The following is a 9766-nucleotide window of genomic DNA, read 5'->3' as shown; positions in this document are numbered from 1 at the left end:
AACCAGCCAGCAGCTCCTCCCCCTCCTCCAGCTGTCACTGGAGAGGCTCCAATGGTAACTGAGACTCCACCAGCTACGCAGGGAGCCATCACAGCACCTCAGAGACCAGAAGCTTATCTTATACAGTGGCTGAAGCTGAAACCAGAGAGCTTCGCAGGCACGACTGAGCCCTGGGATGCCCAGGCTTGGTTTAAAACACTAGAGAGCACTATGGAGCTTCTTGACTGGCCAAAAGTCGAGAAGGTCAAGTGCGCCTCTTTCTGTCTGTCTGGAGATGCTCGTATGTGGTGGGAGAGGATAAAGACCAAGAGAGCAGCTGATCAGATGACTTGGGCAGATTTTCAGTCAGAGTTCTATGAAGAATTCTTCCACCTGCAGATTACCAACAAGCACTACGAGGAGTTTATAGAATTCAAACAAGGTGACCTGTCAGTGGAAGAAGCAGCCAAGAAGTTCAACAGACTAGCTCGTCTCTGTCCAGAGCTAGTGAGTACAGAGAAGGAGCGAGTCAGACTGATGCTCAGAATGCTGAAACCACAGATAGCACTGAACGTGAGCAGTGGAGCTCATCGGCCCCAGACTGGCGAAGAATTGATCAGTAGAGCATTAATTGCTGAACATTACATGAACAACATCAAAGCACAACGAGCATAACATAAGCCAGTGAAGACAGAGGATAAGACAGCAGGAAGTCAGAAGTCACAGTCAAGTAAGCAGAACTGGAAAGGCAAAGGTAAAAGGAAGCAGTGGAACACAGGAGGTGGCCAGAAGGGAGGGCCAGCAAACAAGCAGACAAAGTTTCCTCCCTGTCCCAAATGTGGGAGAACACATCCAGGAGCCTGTCTTTTGGGTAAGACTGGATGTTACTCCTGTGGTCAGGAGGGACACATGGCTAAAGAGTGTCCTAACAAATTCAAAGCACCTCAACCACAGCCATTGCAATATGGAGGCCAACCTGCACAGTTGCACCACATGGGAGCGGCATTGGAGGGACCCTATATCAGTCAAGGAAGGTTAGAAGCCCCACCAGTCCCAGCCTTTGATGGTGCCAGAGTATTCTCCCTCACCAAAGCAGAAGCTGCTAGTGCCTCCACGGTTGTAACAGGTCAAGTAGTTATGTTTCAGCATTTAGCTACTGTACTATTTGATACTGGGGCGACCCATTCTTTCGTATCAGTACCCTTTGCTAGCAGATTACAGGTGCTTACAGAAAGTATGAACTCCAAGTTTCTGACAACCCTACCTTCTGGGGAAGTCATGGAATCCAATCAGTGGCTCCGAGCTGTACTGGTTAGAATTGCAGACCGAGAACTATATGTAAATCTGATAGTTCTCGCCATGCAGGATTTCGACATCATTTTTGGTATGGATTTCCTCAGCAAGTACAGTGCCTCAGTGGACTGCCGCAGAAAGAAAGTAATTTTTAGTCCAGAAGGTGAGCCAACTTTTGAATTCACAGGAGTGCCAAGGAAGAAGACCCATAAGCTCCTCTCATCTCTAGCAGCATACCAGATGTTAGCCAAAGGGTGTGCAGGCTTTCTTGCATACATAGTAAAGGCAGAAGAGCAGAAGGGACCCAAGCAGGAGGAGGTCCGGGTAGTATGCGAGTATCCAGAAGTATTTCCAGAAGAGTTACCAGGACTACCTCCCAACAGAGAGGTGGAATTTGAGATTGAATTGGTTCCTGGAACCGGTCCAATTTCAAAAGCTCCGTATCGCATGTCTCCAGCAGAGCTGAAGGAGTTACAAGAGCAACTACAGGAGTTACTTGACAAAGGCTTCATTCGCCCTAGTCACTCACCTTGGGGAGCTCCTGTGTTGTTTGTTAAAAAGAAAGATGGAACAATGCGGATGTGCATAGATTACAGAGCTTTGAATCAAGTGACGATCAAGAACAAGTACCCTCTTCCCAGGATCGACGACTTATTTGATCAGTTAAGAGGAGCAACGGTGCTCTCAAAGATAAACCTACGCTCTGGGTACCATCAGCTGAAGGTGAAAGAAAGAGATATACCCAGAACGGCGTTCAGGACCAGATATGGACACTACGAGTTTGTGGTCATGCCTTTTGGAGTGACCAATGCACCTGCGGTCTTCATGGACTTAATGAACAGGGTGTTCAGAGAGTACCTTGACAAATTTGTCATTGTATTCATTGATGACATTCTGATCTATTCCAGGACCCCAGAGGAGCATGACACGCACTTGAGAATAGTAGTATTGCAGACCCTTCAGCAGAAGCAGCTTTATGCTAAATTCTCCAAGTGCGAGTTCTGGTTAAATCAGGTGGCATTTTTAGGAAGGCATTCAAGTGGATCCAGCCAAAGTGGAAGCGGTCAACAACTGGAGTAGACCCAAGAACGTCAGAGAGATCAGAAGCTTCCTTGGTTTAGCAGGGTACTACAGGAAGTTCGTGGAGAATTTTTCCAGGATAGCTTCTCCACTAACAGCCCTCACCAGAAAGAACAAGAGATTCGAATGGTCAGATAAATGTGAGCAGAGCTTCCAAGAGCTAAAGAAGAGATTGATCAGTGCTCCCATTCTGACTGTTCCACAGAGCGACAAGAGTTTCGACATCTACAGCGATGCTTCCAAGAAGGGCTTAGGAGCTGTACTCATGCAAGAAGGAAAAGTCATAGCTTATGCTTCCAAACAACTCAAAGACTATGAGAAGAACTACCCTACTCATGATCTTGAGCTGGCAGCTGTGGTTTTTGCACTTAAACTCTGGCGACATTATTTGTATGGAGTTCAGTGTAGAATCTTCACAGATCATCAGAGTCTTAAGTACTTCTTCACTCAGAAGGACTCAAACATGAGACAGCGTAGGTGGCTGGAGTTGGTCAAAGATTACGACTGTGAAATTCTCTACCACCCAGGCAAAGCTAACAAAGTGGTAGATGCACTCAGCAGAAAATCTAGTGCATCACTGATGTCTTTGTCATCACTAGCCCTGCCACTGCAGAAGGAGTTGTCAGATTTTGGACTTGAAATTATCGAAGGACAGCTCTCTGCATTAACCTTAGAGTCTACATTACTTGTGGAGATACAGAGAAAGCAAAGTGAAGATCCGGACATCCAGAAGATCAAGCAGGGGATACAGAAAGAAGCCAACTCAGAGTTTAGAGTAACAGATAGCGGAATTCTTTATCAGGGGAGTCGCATTTACGTGCCCAATGATGAGGAACTGAGGAAGAAGATCTTAGAAGAAGCTCACAGCACACCATACTCCATGCATCCGGGTTCTTCCAAGATGTACCAAGATGTGAAACAGAGGTTTTGGTGATCAGGACTCAAAAGAGATGTAGCTAAGTATGTCAGTACCTGCTTGACATGTCAGAGAGTCAAAGCAGAACACCAGAGACCAGGAGGAGTTCTTCAGCCTCTTCCAATACCAGAATAGAAATGGGAAGACATTTCCATGGACTTCATAACAGGTCTTCCAAGAACCACCAATGGATATGATGCGATATGGGTAATAGTAGACCGATTGACCAAGTCTGCTCACTTCCTAGCCAGCAAGGTGTCCCACTCCATAGAGCAGTTGGCCCAGCTATATGTTAAAGAGGTAGTCAGACTTCATGGAGTTCCTAATTCTATCGTTTCTGATAGAGATGGGTGCTTCACCTCACACTTTTGGGAGTGCGTTCAAAATGCACTAGGCACCAAACTCAAGTTCAGCACAGCTTTCCATCCACAGACTGATGGACAGACAGAGCGAGTGAATCAGATTTTAGAAGACATGCTCAGAGCTTGTGCGCTAGATTTCAAAGGAAGTTGGTGCAAGTATTTGTGCTTTTGAATTCAACAATAGCTATCAGGCCACCATCAAGATGGCACCTTATGAAGCACTATATGGCGAAATCGGATCACCCATATGTTGGCAGAAGGTGGAGAGAAAAGAGATGGAAGCGAGTTGGGCATTCTGAGAGGTGATAGACGAGACTACTCACGCAATCCAAAAAATCGATGAGAATTGAGACGGAAAGAAGCAAGCAGATAGTTAATATTAGGAGGCCATTGGAATTCCAAGTAGGAGATTCGGTTTTCCTCAAGGTCGCTCCTATGAAGGGAGTGATGAGATTTGGCAAGAAGGGCAAATTAAGTCCTCGCTACGTAGGACCTTACCTGATCATAGAGAGGATTGGAAAAGTAGCTTACAGACTGGACTTACCACAAGACATGTCAGCAATACACAATGTGTTTCATGTCTCTATGCTAAAGAAGTGTCTCCATGACCCGAGCCAAGTGATTCAGCCTCAGTCAGTGCAGATCCAAGACGATCTTAGTTATGAGAGCAGACCTACACAGATAGTGGGGTTAAGAGATTGAGAAACAAAGAAGTACCACTAGTGAAGGTCGTCTGGCAGAACCAGAAGCACGAGGAAATCACTTGGGAGCGGGAGGACAGTATGAGACAGAAGTATCCGGAGCTATTCTAAGTTCGAGGACGAACTTTTTATAAGGTATGAGGGATTGTAACGACCCAATTTTTCCTATTTCAAGTTCTAAAAGTCCATAAAAATATTTGGAAATACTTTTGAAATATTCTAGAGATTTTTAGGAATTTTTAGAGTATTTTTACGTAATTTTTGGAGGTCGTTTGGTAGGGTTACAAAAAGAAAAGAAGTTGTAACAAAAACCGTTGAAGGTGAGACTCGAACCCAAGACCTCCGGCCGAAACCGACCTAATTGGACGCAGCCAACCAACTGGGCTACGCGTGGTTTGTTAATATGTATGAAGCGGATATATATATGAGTCATAGTAAAGGGCAAAGTTAAACCTAGGTTATAAAAGGGATAAGTTAAGGGGAGAAGGGAATTATTTTCCCGTGACCTAATCTCGCGATCCCTTCCTCTCCCGCGGCGTCGGCTTCCTCTCGGGCGAAATCGCAGCCGCCGCTCGGGCTTCGCCTCCGGCGGTCGGACAAGGACACTGCCGTGAGCTCCTCTTGGACCCGAGCTTCTCTCGTCGAAGGGAGCACGCGGACACAAAGGAACGCCGAGATTTGAAGCGAGCCGAAACCCTAGAGGCCTCTTCTCCGATTGTAAGTTCAAGGAAGCAAGTAAGTACTACTCACCTGCGGTAGGAGTTGCTCCGATCTTTCGATTTCGTTCCTTGTTTCCCGAGTTTCTTGAATCCGAACTATGCTATGAAGATTTTGGCTTTTGGGTGTTCTGCCGTGGGCTTCACAGAGATTCCAAGAACTAGTTTTTTTGTTTGATTGAGCATGTAGTATTGTTTGTGCCGAATCTAAGCTTGCCGGAGATCAAGTTTTTGTTTCTCCTTGTCCTTGTTGAACCTGCCGTGGCCTTTAGGAAGGAAAAAGGGTGTAGTGGATTTAACCTTGATTAATGATGCCTTTGTTTCCTACCATTGGGATTGCAACTGGATCGTGTAGCTTGATAGTATGTCTAATTTGCATCAGATGGATTTCCATTGGGTTTCATTTTAGTTTCCAACCCTCTATGCTAGTTCAACGTCTTTTGAGATTCATATGGTTTCGGATTAGCAGGTTTTTAGAATTTCCTGCACCAAGAGACACTCTATGTTAGCTTTTCCTTAGAATTTGACATGCTCAGCTTCTTTGTTTGAATATGCACGCTAGTTACTGTACTGTGCAGAACAATATGTTAAGTTCCTTTAAACCTTGCTGTGTAGGAATTTTATGCTGTTGCCATGCTATTTCTGTGTATTTCAGTTGAGATACCATGACTTAGGTTGCTGGAATTAGCTTCCCTTCCATGCTACTATCATGTTTTAGAATTTCTGAAGCTATGTTCTTTTGGAAATGGTTTAGGATTAAAAGCACACCAAAAGCTTAATTAAATGCCAAGGCATTTTTAATATCAGAATAAGAAAGATAACAAGAAAAAAAAACCAAGAGGCTAGTACCCGACATCCAAGAGCTTGTCGTTAAACAAATCCAGGTGACCATTTCCGAAGTCTTGGCCCTGGTAGACCGAGGTCTGCTCTTTTAGGATTGGTGGCTCGCAACCCCAACCTATTAGGGAACACGCATGAGATGGTACTAAGCCTGGGCCCAAGAAAAGAAAACCAAAGAAAAGAAAAGTTAAGAAAGAAAGAAGAAGTGAGTAAAAGATAGGAATTAAAAGATTAATTTCTAACACAAGGATATAAGAAATGAAACAAGTTACATGCTTAGAATAGATAAAAAGTTAGTTGCTGAAATTCTGAGCTTATAGTATTAATTTCTTGTTATCCTGCTAGTTAGTGAGTATGACTTGTATTCAGTTCATTTTCTGTATATCATGAGCACATGCAGATTGCTTTAGTATTCCAGTTTCAGTACTTTTGCATTATATTTATGTATTGCGAGTTTTGTGAGATAGATTAGTACTTACTAAGCGTTTTCGCTTATAGATCTCTTTTTTGCTCCTACCGCAGATAAAGGAAAAGCTAGAATATGAAAGGAAGGCGACAAGGATGATGCATGAAGGATGTGTGTGATGTTTGGAACTATGGAAGCTTGGGACCTTGCTAGAGGATTTAAATGTGTTTTGTTAAGAATCTGATAAGAGTTTAATAGAAGCTTTCTTTTAATTGCTAAAGAGATTAGGGGACCGCACATGTTATCTTATATTGCTGGATTAGATTTAGTCCTATTTTATTCTATTAGTAGGTGCAGATGTAGTTCAATTTCCTTAAGCAGATACAGAATTGGTTTTTGCTCAGTTTTGTACCTCCCAATTACACCTGTTAGTTTAATTCCTTCTTACATATTCCATAATCTGTTTAATACTCTAATTGGTGCCACGAATTGTGAAATTGATCTGTTTTTGGTTGTTGGATTTATAGTTTTCGATTCTGCTGGAATGTGCTATCTTCATTAATGTTGACATTATGCTAAATTGATGCTTGGGGAAAAAGACCAACAAAGGTGGTTTAATGTTGCCTTATTAATGGTTGAATGTTTGGTTGTTAGTGAATTGTTGTGCATGCAGTATTAGTAGGGACAGCCATGACCGAATTATGCAAAAAGTATACACATGCATACAAGTTTAGTAGTAGGTGGTTTCTTTTGCTTATATGCTTTTGATATGGTTGAAGTTTTTCTCTTTGGTTGCTGGAAGCCGTAGCATGCCATGTCCATTATTCAGTTAAATTCCTACACAAGTCCTTAGCTTGCAATTACAGTTAGTAATGTATGAATTTAGTAAGATGACATGCTTCACTTGTGTCGTATACCGTGCATGTTTAGTAGGAAGTTACTTTAAATTCAGAATTCCTTTCCAGAAATTTCAAGTAGTGCTTTTATTGCTTTGAACAACCTTAGTATAGTTAGTAGTGAGGTAGTGGTTGCCCTTAGAATAGTAGTCACAGAAGGGTGGTCGTTACACTTACTCTTGTAATGTCCATATTCCCTACACTCAAAGCACATTATATGTAATTTACAAGAAATTAAATTGCTTGAGTTACCTAGTGTTGAGGTTGGATATGAGCTTTCTCCTTCATCCCTTCCGGAGGTAGAAGCTTCTTCTTCTTGCTCCAATCTTGAAGAAGAACTCTCCTCCTCTTCTTCCTTAGATGTTGAGTAGCCCTCAACTTCTAATTCCTTACCTCCATGAAGTGAGCTACTTGACTCACTTGACTCCTCTTCATGACTTGAATTGGAGCTTCCCTCATGGAATTTGGCCAAGTTCTTCCACAATTCCTTGGCATTGTTGTAACCACCTATCTTACACAAGATATCGTTAGGTAATGAGAATTCAAAAATTTTCATTACCTCGTCGTTGATTACGGATTGGTGGATTTGTTCCTTCGTCCACCTCTTCTTTTCAAGAATTTCTCCTTCTTCATCCCTTGGAGGAACAAAACCTACTTGTACACAATTCCAATTAACCAAGTTAGTCATAAGAAAGTACTTCATTCTTACCTTCCAAAACGCGAAGTCGTCGTGATCGTAGAAGGGTGGAATCGTGACGTCTTCTCCAAGTTGATCCATTCTCTAGCTCGTGCTCCCCCGGGTGTTAATCCGACGAAGGGCGACCTCGCTCTAATACCACTTGTTAGGACCTTCGGATGAGGCTAGAGAGGGGGGTGTGAATAGCCGACCCCAAATTTCATTTTCTTCCTACGAATTAGGTTAGCGCAGCGGAAAAATAACAACAGAAACGTAAATGGAGAAATCAAACCTCAAGCACAGCGATGTAACGAGGTTCGGAGATGATACTCCTACTCCTCGGCGTGTCCATAAGGTGGACGAAGCCTATCAATCCGTCGGTGGATGAGACCCCGGATAACCGGCTAATATGAACTCCTTCTGGGTGGAGATACCTCGCCACAATCTCTTGCAACAGCAAGATAGGAGTACAAGAGAGAAAGCAAGAAACAAAAAGCAATACGAATGTAAAAACACTTTGCCTTCTCGTCGACGGGAGTCCATTGATGAAGCAACAACTTCACGGATGCCCAACAGCAGCTGAACCAGCCGAAGGAAGTTCACACGAAGCTTCAGCAAAGAGGAGTTCAGCAAAGCTCAAATCGCAGTTCGGGGAAAAGCAGAAACTCAGCAAGAAGAAGAAGAAGAACTTCAAGCACTGTAGAGGCCCTCCAACTTCTTTTATATCCTGAACCTGCGAAGAAAGAAGACACAGAGATCTAGCCGTTGTGTCGCAACGGCTAGGGCCTGGACCGATCAGGCACACTTCTGATCGAGTTCTGATCGGTCCGGGACCGATCAGACCTAGTCGGTCTCCGGACCGATCAGCCATCTCACAGAGCCGGACTGATCGGTCCGTGGACCGATCGGGCTCGATCGGTCCCCAGACCGATCAGCCAACTCTATGTGAGAGTTGGCCTCGTCTGATCGGTCTGCGGACCGATCAGATTAGTGCCTGATCGATTCGCTGACCAGACCGATCAGATAACTCAGTGTTATCACTGGATCGATCCAATGATCGATCCAGCTCTTGGTTTTTACCCAAAGCAAGTCCCAAGCCTTCCAAACCAACATCCGGTCAACCTTGACCTATTGGTACATCATGCTTAGCATCCGGTCACTCCCTTGACCTGCTAGGACTCCCCGCCAAGTGTCCGGTCAATCCCTTTGACCCACTCGGACTTTCTCCTTCGTGCCAAGTATCCTGTCACTCCCTTGACCTACTTGGACTTCCCAACACCAGATGTCCTATCATCCTTGATCCATCTGGATTTTCCCTTGCCCGGCTTCACTCACCAGGACTTTCACCTAGCTTCACTTACTAGGATTTTCACCTGGCTTCCCTCACCAGGATTTCCAATCTGCCTGGCTTCACTCACCAGGACTTCCCGACTGCCTAGCTTCACTCACTAGGGCTTTTACCTGGCTTCACTCACCAAGATTTTCCATCTGCCTGGCTTCACTCACCAGGACTTCCAAACTGCCTAGCTTCACTCACTAGGACTTATCCGTGCCAAGTCTCCATACTTGGACTTTTCCCGTGACAAGCTCCCTGCTTGGACTTTTCCCGTGCCAAGCTCCCTGCTTGGACTTTTCCGTGCCAAGTCTGCATACTTGGACTTTTCCGTGCCAAGTCTCCATACTTGGGCTTTTCCCGTGCCAAGCTCCCTGCTTGAACTTTTCCGAATCAAGTCAACTCAAGTCGGGTCAACCAGGTCAACCTTGACCGAAGGTTGCACCCACAATCTCCCAAGTTTGTATCCTTGTCAAACATCAAGATACAACTTCTCTATTCTCGTCAAACATCATAATAGAACTTTTCTATTCTCGTCAAACATCAGAATAGAACTTTTCTATTCTCG

This window comes from Zingiber officinale, chromosome 5B (assembly GCF_018446385.1).
Source record: "Zingiber officinale cultivar Zhangliang chromosome 5B, Zo_v1.1, whole genome shotgun sequence".
In the NCBI taxonomy this organism is placed as follows: domain Eukaryota; kingdom Viridiplantae; phylum Streptophyta; class Magnoliopsida; order Zingiberales; family Zingiberaceae; genus Zingiber; species Zingiber officinale.
Note: the sequence above shows the minus strand (reverse complement) of the source record.